This window comes from Antechinus flavipes, chromosome 4, assembly GCF_016432865.1.
Source record: "Antechinus flavipes isolate AdamAnt ecotype Samford, QLD, Australia chromosome 4, AdamAnt_v2, whole genome shotgun sequence".
Lineage (NCBI taxonomy): Eukaryota > Metazoa > Chordata > Mammalia > Dasyuromorphia > Dasyuridae > Antechinus > Antechinus flavipes.
The window spans coordinates 189,945,655-189,958,287 of record NC_067401.1 but is presented as its reverse complement, the minus strand read 5'-3'; positions in this window follow the sequence as shown (position 1 = coordinate 189,958,287).

Sequence of the window (12,633 nt, the reverse complement as noted above, 5' to 3'; positions counted from 1 at the left end):
GCTTACAGTGACTGTGATAGAACTTATAATTTTTTTTTTTTTTGGTCTAAAATAAACTCTTTAAGGCCAAAAGGGAGACATCAATAGTTCTTAAGCTTAATTAAGCTAATTATTGAAACAGGATTTTATGTGAGGAAACAGTAAAAGCTTTCCTTCTCCCCTACTATTATGTAACACAATTCCCAAAGTGCTACCAACAGCAGTAAGGTAAAAGAAAGAAATCAAAAGTGTAAATGTTGCCAAAAAAGAAACAAAATTATTCCTATTTGCTGATTTGATGTGATAGTTTTGATTGGTAGGTGGTAGGCTAGCCAAAGCTAAATCCATCCACACCTCTCTCTTTTGTTTTCTGCCATTTTAGAGCAGCAAGCTCCGAAATGATTAATTAGTCAATGAATAAGTATCTTTATGGCTGAGTACTCAAGAGGAAACTAAGGGCAGTCAACATAATGCTAGATAAGGAACCAGGATGAGCAGTTAAAATTTGACCTCTGAAAGTTTATTATTTGTATGATCCTGTAACATTTCATTAACCTTTTGTTTGCCTGAGTTTCCTCATCTGTAAAACAGGAAAAATTGCATCTATCTCCTATTTATTGCAAAGATAAAACTATGATATTTGTAAAGTGCTTTGCAAATCTTAAATGCTAGTTAATATTATTACACCTAATTTATTTATTCCACTCTTTCACAGCTCATACAATCTCTCAAGCCTTTGAGTGAAGTTAGTTGATTGATTACCAGGTTTAATAAAGGGCCAGAGATTTATTTGGAATATGCCCTCAAATTACTCAAAACATAAAATCCCTCTGATTTCTTTTCTACAAACCCTTATTCTATGGCTAAATATGTCTTCTGACTTCATTTATAACTCTAAATTCATAAAGTTCAACTCTTTAACAAACTTTATTTTTATTGATATTGTTTTCACATTGTTTTCTTTTCCCAACTATAGACTTTTTATTCCACTGCTCATAGAGACATCCCTTACACCAAAAATTTTAAAATGTTGTGCCACAATTCTCTTTTAAGTCCTTACCCAGTTTCTCTAATTGTCCTATTCAGTTACTCTGCCTCAGGTTATAATCATTCCCTCTTAATGTTTGATGGGATAAAGATCTTTATCCATTTTAGACACCATTAGAATATCAGGAGCCTCTCCAATATTTCCCTCCATTATGTCATTCTAGGTGCCTGCCTTCATTATGTCATCCTCATCCTAGGTACCTCCCCTATTATGTCACCATTCTTGTTATCCTATAAAAGAATCTTGTTATCTGATATTCGTGGCTGGATTCTTGGAGACAATAGTCTCATTCAGCCCTGGGACCAAACCATGGATCCATTTGGTCCCAGTAAGTCTTTCCCATTTAATAAATTATTAAATACTCTCTAATCTCTATCTTGCTCAGTTTCTCTGGCATTACAAAAAGACAGATTAAAAAAAAAAAAAACAAACAAATTTTCCAAACTAACAAAATTTCAATTGAATTTGAAAGCATTTATTCTCAACAAACTGTATTTTATAGTATGGCATGCCTGTCTTGCACTCAATATCAAGTCTCAGCAAGCCTGATCCTATCTGCTTGGCTTCTTCCTACCTGCTCCATATTCCTAAGAAGAATTTCAATTCTTGACATTTCATTCCACTAAATTGCTGAGTGAGGTGGAGCTAATTGGAATTCTCTGTGTCTCGTCTCTTTTTTTTCTCTCTCTATATGATGAATTTCTATATTTCTGATTGCCTCTCAATTTCTCTATCTCTGTCTCTATTTTCTCTGTTTTTGTGTCTCCTATCTCAATCTATTTTCCCCCCATTAATTCACTCTTGCTGTAACTACTTGAAATAAAAACTTAAGATGAAATTCAGGCAGATACCTCTCTTTAAAAAAAATTAATAATGTAACTCTATCCTAAAATCATTAGTATGGGAAGCTTTCCTTATTGGTGAAAATTAATGTTTTACTCTGCATGAGAGGTAAAGTGGAATTAGTGAAAGGCAAGAGAGTTTCAGCCTCTCTCAATCCTCTTGGGGACCTTGAATTTTGAGTCACTTTGGGCTCTTCTGGTTTCCCTCTTCAAGAGAAAAGATGGAAGAGACTAACCCTATTTTAGGTTGCTGAAGAAAGAGACTTTGGGAAGATGGAAGAGAAGCTGGCAGTCTTTATCATGTCCCTATCTCTACCTTGCTGCACTTAAGATTTTGGGCATCTCCCCTTTAATAAAATTGAGGATTCTCTCTTGGCTGAGCCTGCAATAGGAAAGCTTCTTTATTCTGCATTGCATGGCACATATTTTTCCTTGTTTACCTTCTCTGATTTCTGTTTTGCTATTGACTTGGAAAAATGGATTTCTTTGCTATTCTCGGTGTTATGTTCATTGTGAAACTGGTATTTGATAGGAAAGGGGTGAAGCCTTCCCCCAATCACAAAGATCAGAAGTTAGATTGAATCATATCATTTCTCTTAGATCAATTAATAATATTCAAGGGAGCAAGTAGACATAATTCCAACCTGGTATCCCCTCTTTCTGAAAGCAGAGTGATAGGCTTTGGCCCTAACTTCCTACTTTCCTGCCTATCAGAAATGAAAATGTCCTTTGGAAAAGGATGGGAGAGAAGAGACTGTAGATGTTTATTCTGTCTCCCTTGGAGCCACATAATGACACCTCTATTCTATAGATACCTTCCTCTCACCCACTTCTATTCATGGTACTCATAATAGATAAATGTATGAACAAGATCTTTACCTTATCTGGATGTAGCTGGAAAGAGAGACTACTCCAATACGGTAGTTTTCTGGTAGGTATATATATATTTCAGTTACACACAGTCAAGTGAAAGAGGCTGGTCCTACATAGGTGGTAGAAGAACAAAGAATATCTTATCCTCTTAAGAGCAGATCCCTGGCATTTCTCCATGTTAGGTGATATGGGCAAGTGTAAGGCTTTACATGTAAAATAATAATTTGTTGGATCCTAATCTAGTGCTTCATCTACTATATCACTTCTGAATGTGCCAAGTCAGTCAATCAATATTTATTGAGCATCTATTACATTCCAGGCATGGTGCTAAGTGCTAGGATAAAAGACATTCCCTGCCTCAAGGCACTTAAACAATCTAAACGCACAAATACATACACATTAGCTAAATGATGCAGTGGATAAAGTGACAGACCTGGAGTCAAGAAGAATCATCTTCCTGATTTCAAATCTGGGTTCAGACACTAGCAGAAAGATGCTGGATAAATCATTTAACTCTGTTTGCCTCAGTTTATTCATCTATCAAATGAACTGGAGAAGGAAATGGTATTGTTATGCCACAGTTCTATTTTATTGTCCTGACTCAGTCTCCCTAAATTGTCTGCCTTGGTTTCTAATTGTTCCGCTCAATCCTGCAAAACTACCCCTCTCTCTTAATCATCTGAATATTTGATAAGGATAAGATCTTATATTTTAGAATATCAGAATGCCTTTCCTCATCCCAATCTATCAGAATATCAGATACTATCTTATCAAGATTCCTCCCCCATTATCTTATCTCTGGTGCCTTCCCCCCACCCCTTCAAAGTCCTGTTCCCTATTTTAACACTCTGACTCCACCCCTGCCTCAGAGCCAAGTATATATATATATATATATGTTATTGAGAACTCACATTGTTTGCTGGATTCTTGGAGACAATAGCCTCATTCAGCCCTGGGACCAAATCATGAATCCATTTGGTCCCTATATCTCTTCCTTAAAAATAAAATATTAAATACTCTTTAATCTCTTTCTTGCATTACAGTATCATTCTGCTTCAATCACAACACAGGTTGTCATCACTCCCCTCCTTCCCGCTTCTCAGGAAGGCTGAGAACCCTTAGGGGAAATGGGGAGCTGAAGTAGACGTTGTTAGCAGGTTCCCTCTGGGCTGAAGAGTATTATACCTCACCCAGAGTTTCCCCACTGTCTCTCTACATCAATCAACAAAGACATATAAATGCAATTACCAACAATACTTAAATACATAAAGTACAATTTAATAATTGAAGCTGTATTCATTTTCATGGTTGAGTTCCATTGTTTAACAAAAATTACAGTATTACTCAAATTGTTGTAAACAATGCTATACTACTCAAACTGACAAAAGGATATTTTATATAGAGCTAGTTAAGTATTAGAAAAATCTACTTGTATGAAAAAAAAATAAACATTTCAAAGAAAGCAGTGAAAACAAATAGGAATGAAGGGAAAATAGCTCTAAAGCAGTAATCACTAAAACTGATTAAAAATAGAAATGAGATACTGTTATGCCAAAGTTCCCTTTTAATGTTGTGACCCAGTTTCTCCAATTGTCCTATTTAGTTATTCAGCCTTAGGTTATAACCTTCCCTTTTAATGTTTGAGATCAAGGTTTTATAGACATTCCTTCTTAATGTTTGACAAGATATAGGTTTATTCATTTTAGATGTCATTAGACTATCAGTAACCTCCCTCCATTAGGTTATTCCCACCTAGGTACCTCCATTATGTCATTGTTCTTGTTATTCTACAAAAAGCTTGCTGTTCCGATACTCGATACTCTGGGCTAGACTCTTTGAGATGATAGTCTTGTCTAGCCCTGGGATCAAACATGGATCCATCGGTCCCAGTTTTCTCTCCATTTAATAAACTATTGAATTGGTCTCTAATCTCTTGTCTTACTCAGTTTCTTTGGCTTTACATTTTGGAGGCTCCCCAGCAAGATAATTAGAAAATGAGCAGGATTAGAGATAAGAGACTTTTGGGTCTCTGCTTTGGGCAGGGTAGCTGCGGATCTGAATTCTTGGCCTGGAGAGGTCGGGTCCTCCTGGATTTTTTCCCAGAGTCTCCAGGAAAGAGAGCAGTTTCTAGCCACAATAGCCTGATGGTAGACACCCCATTTCGGCCAAGGAGAGTATGTTTGTCTGGGTACCTTTTGGGGTACGCCTTTCAGGGTGACCATCTGGTTATGTCTTAAGACTTGTTTTGTTTGGTTGTTTGGTATGCTAGCATCTGGATTCTGGATTCCCAGAATTACAGATTCTGGGTGTAGGGTCTTCTGGACGCAGGGGAGCTGGGTGTCTTTTAAAGACACATTGGCTTAGCCTTGTGTGTGAATAACCAGACATGGTTGTAACTATTGGGATGTCCTTGAGATGCCATTGATTCTTTTTTTTTAATATTTCATTTTATTTTATTTAATAATAACTTTATATTGACAAAATCCATGCCAGGGTAAATTTTTTTACAACATTATCCCTTGCACTTGCTTCTGTTCCGATTTTTCCCCTCCCTCCCTCCACCCCCTCCCCTAGATGGCAAGTAGTCCTATATATGTTAGATATGTTGCAGTATATCCTAGATACAATATATGTTTGCAGAACTGAACAGTTCTCTTGTTGCACAGGAAGAATTGGATTCAGAAGGTAGAAATAACCCAGAAAGAAAAACAAAAATGCAAATAGTTCACATTCGTTTCCCAGTGTTCTTTCTTTGGGTGTAGCTGCTTCTGCCCATCATTTATCAATTGAAACTCAGTTAGGTCTCTTTGTCAAAGAAATCCACTTCCATCAGAATACATCCTCATACAATATCATTGTCGAAGTGTATAATGATCTCCTGGTTCTGCTCATTTCACTTAGCATCAGTTCATGTAAGTCTCGCCAGTCCTCTCTGTATTCATCCTGCTGGTCATTTCTTACAGAACAATAATATTCCATAACATTCATATACCACAATTTACCCAGCCATTCTCCAATTGATGGGCATCCATTCATTTTCCAGTTTCTAGCCACTACAAACAGGGCTGCCACAAACATTTTGGCACATACAGGTCCCTTTCCTTTCTTTAGTATCTCTTTGGGGTATAAGCCCAGTAGTAGCACTGCTGGATCAAAGGGTATGCACATTTTGATAACTTTTTGGGCATAATTTCAGATTGTTCTCCAGAATGGTTGGATTTATTCACAACTCCACCAACAATGCATCAGTGTCCCAGTTTTCCCGCATCCCCTCCAACATTTATCATTATTTTTTCCTGTCATCTTAGCCAATCTGACAGGTGTGTATTGGTATCTCGGAGTTGTCTTAATTTGCATTTCTCTGATCAATAATGATTTGGAGCACTCTTTCATATGAGTGGTAATAGTTTCAATTTCATCATCTGAAAATTGTCTGTTCATATCCTTTGACCATTTATCAATTGGAGAAAGGATGCCATTGATTCTTGATGGTTGCCACTATTGGGGTGCTCTTGAGAAATCCGGAACGCTGGACAAAGTAAAAAACTTTTTCTTTCTTTATCTTGTAGTGGATACTGCAGTCTTCAAGTGGACACTGCAGTTGTTGTTTGGAGCTCTTGGGAGTTCTGGCACAATTCCTTAGGAATTGCTTGGATTGACAAAAGGCTTTCTTTTGTCTGCTCTGTCTCTAGGAGATACAAGTGAGGCTGCAAAGATTTGGAAAACTAAAAGTTTTTACCTGTCCACAATCTAGACACTCTGCTGCCTCTAAAATCTTTCCTGGAGCAGATGCTTTGCTTGAGGAAACTCTGTCCAAATCCTTTTCCAGAGACAAAGGCCCTTCCTTTGCATCTCAATGCATTTCTACAAGAGGTTCTCCCCCACTTCTTCCATCGAGTGGGGAGTGTATATATTTGAAAACAGGACTCAGTTTCCCTGCTTTGGTCATCCTGTGTTAGAGCAATGCCGTTCCTTTCACAGCCTTTTCACTGTGGAAGCCTCAGAATTAGGCTTTTGCATGCTTGGGGCTATCTACAAAGACTGGGGATTTTAAAACGCCATTTGGTTTGGCTTTAATGTTAGTGTCCTACTGAATGTTGTAATTGTGCAGTCTAAGTGTGATCAGTGTTCTGTATGGCGTGTATGTTATTAGACAGTCTAGTTGTGCTCTGTGTTATGTATGATTTTTGTCTGTGTTAAATTGTTTGTAATTTGTCTGTTTTGTTAATTTAAGAGCTCTGTTAAATTTAAGAACAATGATCAAATTTGGGAATTGGTTATTTCAATACTGAACTCTAGCTGGAGAAAACATTTGATTAGGAATTTAAAGATGATTTTAAATTTGGGAAATGAATTGGTTATCTTTAAGTATAAGATCTTAAAGGAACAATAGCTTGATTTTTTTTTTTTTAACAATAGCTTGTTAAAGAAGTTCTGTTAACCTGCCTAAAAGGGATCTGAATTTTCTGAAAGTTTCAACTCTGGCTAAGTTGGACCAAGTTAGGAGGAGTCCATTGGGAATAATGGCCACATGGGGTCAGAAGGAGAGAAAGAAACTATGTTTTATTATTTGAAATGAGATAGAAATGGATTATATGCTTCTGCTCTGCTGGACATGTGGGTTTTATGGGATTCACCCATCCACCCACTGATTTCTGCTACTTTAAATGTTGGGTGGGGTAGGGATGTTTTGTAAAGATTCAAACTCGCCCTCCACTGCTGCTACTTCAGCTATTGGAGCATCTAGTTAGCCTGGAATGAAGTTTAGTTCGACTTCCTTCCCCCCTTCCCTCCTCCCTTGGAGGTAGAATGGGGGGAAGGGTAGTCACATGGAATCCTATCCTCCCCCCTCCCTCTTAACTGTTCCAGACTTTTTTTTTTTTTTTTTTTTTTTGGTCAAGTTGTAGCTACCTGGTTCTTGGCTAAAAGCAGCAAACTGATAAGGTTATCTTTTAGGCAGAGGCCGAGTCATGCACAAATGACCACAGCTATCAATATGCTCCCCAACTGCAGAGGATCTGACGATTGTCAGAAATAATTGAAATAAGGAACTTTATGAATTGCTGATTAACTCTGGGGTTATCAGAGAGAGACTTGACCTTGCCATAAGTCCTTGCACTGGTCTAGCTTTATTTTGATTTTTATTTGGTCTATTTACTTCATATAGGATTGTTTGAAATTATGGTGCTAAGACCTTCTAGAAGAAGGTAATTCAAAGATTTGAATAGTTACAAGAGAAAAAGTGGGGAATGTTATGCCAAAATTCCTTTTTAATGTTGTGACCCAGTTTCTCCAATTGTCTTATTAATAGTTATTCTGCCTTAGGTTATAACCTTCCCTCTTAATGTTTGAGATCAAGATTTTATAGACATTCCTTCTTAATGTTTGACAAGATAAAGCTTTATCCATTTTAGATGTCATTAGAATATAAGTAACCTCCCTCCATTAGGTTATCCCCACCCAAGTACCTCCACTGTGTCATTGTTCTTGTTATTCTATAAAAAGCTTGCTGTCCCAATACTCGGGGCTAGACTCTTGGAGATGATAGTCTCATCTAACCCTGGGATCAAACATGGATCCAGTGGTCCCTGTATTTCTCTCCATTTAATAAACTATTGAATTGGTCTCTAATCTCTTGTCTTGCTCAGTTTCTTCGGCATTACAATATTTGAAAAGAAATAATAAAAAATACATTAATAACAATATTTCGTAAGTCTAAGCTAATTAGGTGTATCCATGTTTGTTCCTAAGAAGGTCACAACTGGGGAACAATTCCCTATTTGACAAGAAATGCTGGGTAAATTAAATTGCAAAAGTTTGATTGAAATCATCATTAGACCAATAATTTACACCAAATGTCACTTAAAAAAAACCTCAAAATGGTGAACATAAAAGGCCCTACCATTAAAAAAAAAAAAAAAAGGGAGGAAATGGGATCAAGACATACTGCATCTATGGCTAGAGGAAAATTTCTTTTTTTTTTAAATTGAAGTTTTTTATTTTCAAAACATATGCAAGGATAATTTTTAAAAAATATTTTATTTTATTTTATAATAACTTTATATTGACAGAATCCATGCCAGGGTAATTTTTTTACAACATTATCTATCCCTTGCACTCGCTTCTGTTCCGATTTTTCCCCTCCCTTCTTCCACCCTCCCCTAGATGGCAAGCCGTCCTATATATGTTAAATATGTTGCAGTATATCCTAGATACAGTATATGTTTGCAGAACCGAACAGTTCTCTTGTTGCACAGGGAGAATTGGATTCAGAAGGTAAAAATAATCCAAGGATAATTTTTTTTAACATTTACCTTTAAAAAACCTTGTGTTCCAATTTCCCTTCCTCCCCCCCAACCCCTCCCCTAGATGGCATGTAATCCAATATATATTAAACATGGTAAAAATATGTTAAATCCAAAATAGGCATACATATTTATACAATTATCTTGCTGCACAAAAAAAATCAGATCAAAAAGTTTAAAAAAAAAAAAAAAGAAAAGAAAAATCAAGAGTGAAATGCTATGTTGTAATCCACCCTCAATTCCCACAATCTTCTCTCTGGGTATAGATAGTTCTCATCATCACAAAAGCCTTAGGGAGGGGAGGGGGGAATTTATTGATCAAATAAAGGATAGAGGAATTGAAAAGCTTTTGTAGGATCAACATAAATGCAGCTAGGATAAGGACACAATTAAGGAAAGAATGTTAAGTATCTCATAAACTGATATCCAAGATAACATATAAGAGATAACACAAGTGCACAAAACTAAAAACCATTCATACCCTTGTGATTAAGTGATCAAATGATAAGAACAAACATATCTTCATCTGCATTGCTTTTTCTTGATTTAGGTTTGGGTATAAAAACCATATTTATATGGTAGAAGATCACGAGAGTATCTTCTCTTATTATAAATCAATTATGTATTATGAATTGTTCTTTGAATGTCTAATAGAGTTCACTTATGAATCTATTTACAATCTATTTAATTTCTTTTTCTGACACTAAGCTATTTGGTATTTTATAATTTTGTTAAATATATTTTTTCTCTAAGTTATCACTTCTGTTAGCATAATAGGAGAGAAAAATAGGTCCTGCTAATTTTCTTTATTATTCTTCAAGTTTAAACATTTTTCCTTTTTAATTTTGGATGGTAATAATTTAGTTTCCCATTTTTTTCCTAATTTTTCTTTTGGTGAGACAATTGAGGTTAAGTGACTTGCCTAGGGTCATTTTGCTAGCTGCATTTCAATTCGGATCCTCTTGACTCCAGGGTCAGGGTTCTGTCCATTAGCCACATAGCTGCCCCTCCATTCTCTTTTTAAAAATTAGGTTAGCTAACTGTTCATCTGTTTTTATTAGTTTGAAAAACAGCTCCTAATATTTTAAAAATATATTAATTCAATGACGTTTTGCTTTCAATTTTAATTCCTTTAATTTTCAGAATTTCTAATGGATGGGATTTTTGATTTGTTATTCATATTTTTTAAGTGCATGCCCAATTCATTGATTTTTTTTTTTGCAAGAAAAATTTTGGATATCCTAGAGAATTGGCTTAAAGATTGTGTCTTTTTAAAAAGTTGTATTCATTTCAAACTTAAATACATAGACAAAAAGTTGAATATTTCTATGTAAATGGCATAATCTAAAAAGAGAATTCTCTAAAAATTCACAAAACCATGAATTTACATTGTATACTATTTACTTAAAATAACATAGTACTACTCATTTTTAAAGCTATTCTGCTTTTTATGCTTCCTTCTACATTTTTTTTTCTCTGCTATGCACTTTTTCTTCCAACTCCTTCCCTTGACAAAATATGTAGATGTGTGTGTGTGTGTGTGTGTGTGTGTAAAACTGATGAGGTAAAGTCTAGTTTTCAGGGCTCCCGGTAGGGGAGCCAAAAATATGATGAGGCTTAGGTTTTGGGGTTCCTGTTCAGGGAACCAAATAATGAAGTCTAGATTTAGGGAACCAAAATGAAATTAGGGTTTCTGCTGGTCAGGGAGTTAAATGATAAGGTCTAGTAGCAGATTCGGGGTTCAGGGAACCAAATGGAGAGGTTTGGCTCCCCTTCACCCCCTTGGGATTCAGTGCTAGGGTTAGCGGCACAGAGATTCTCTTTAAAGGAATTTAAAAATCCAAAAACCTAGATTGATAAAAGGTTTATTATAGAGATTGGGAAGTAAGGTTAGAAATCCTGACAGAGAGGCATAAAGTCTCGTTAGGGAAATAGGGGAGGATAAAGAGAGGATAGCACTGGAAAAGAAAATTATTTCAGTGGGCAGAGGTTTCCTTAGCATAGCCTGACATGTTTAGACCCTCTGCAAAGAGAGGATTTTAGATTGGCTCTTTTATAATGGGAGCTTTGGCTACAAGCTGAAGTGGGCTAGTGGGTGGAATCCCAAGTTGGTTCATCAACAAAGATGGGTTTCAGCTTGAGCTGAATTTGAATAGAATTGAAGGTCTTTCATTGAATAGGGTTGGAATTCTTTTGCTCAGGACAGAACCAACCCCACCTAGATAATAGAAAGAAGCTGTTTATCTTGTTTCCTGGGGTTGTCACTGAGGCAGAGTCCAAGGAGAATTTCTCCTTTAAGGAGTTTTAGAGTTTCGGGGTCCCTTCTTCAAAACAATTCCCCAATCTATCAGTTCCTTCTCTGGAGGCAGCATCTTCATAGGTCCTTAAGTCACCCAAAGTTGTTCTTAAAACATATTCCTGTATATAGCCTTCTCTTGGTTCTGCTCATTTCCCACTTCATTATTTCATGCAAGTCTTTCCATGTTTACTAAAATCAATGAGCTTATCATTTCTTATAACAAAACAGTATTTCATCATGATTTGTTTAGTCACTCACTAATTGACAGGCAATTTCCAACCATCATAAAGAAAGCTGTTATATTTTGGAACATAGATTTTTTTCCTTTAATCGTCCAGGGAAGCAGACCTAATAGTGATATTGCTGAGTCAAAGTATATAGACAATTTAATAATTCGAGATTGCTCCCCAAATGATTGGATTAGTTCACAGTTCCAATAATAATGAATTAGTGTCCCAATTTTTCCTCATTCCCTCCAACGTTTGTTACTTTCCCCTTCTATTATTTTAGCCAATCTAATAAGTATAATGTGATATCTCAAGGTTATTTTAATTTGCATTTCTCATGCAAATTAAGACAACTCTGAGATACCACTACACACCTGTCAGATTGGCCAAGATGACAGGAAAAAATAATGATGAATGTTGGAGGGGATGCGGGAAAACTGGGACACTAATGCATTGTTGGTGGAGTTGTGAACGAATCCAACCATTCTGGAGAGCAATCTGGAATTATGCCCAAAAAATTATCAAATTGTGCATACCCTTTGATCCAGCAGTGTTTCTATTGGGCTTATATCCCAAAGAAATACTAAAGAAGGGAAAGGGACCTGTATGTGCCAAAATGTTTATAGCAGCCCTCTTTGTAGTGGCCAGAAACTGGAAAATAAATGGATGCCCATCAATTGGAGAATGGCTGGGTAAATTGTGGTATATGAATGTTATGGAATATTATTGTTCTGTAAGAAATGACCAGCAGGATGAATACAGAGAGGACTGGCGAGACTTACATGAACTGATGCTAAGTGAAATGAGCAGAACCAGGAGATCATTATACACTTCGACAACGATATTGTATGAGGACATATTTTGATGGAAGTGGATTTCTTTGACAAAGAGACCTGAGTTTCAATTGATAAATGACGGACAAAAGCAGCTACACCCAAAGAAAGAACACTGGGAAACGAATGTGAACTATCTGCATTTTTGTTTTTCTTCCCGGGTTATTTATACCTTCTGAATCCAATTCTCCCTATGCAACAAGAGAACTATTCGGTTCTGCAAACAT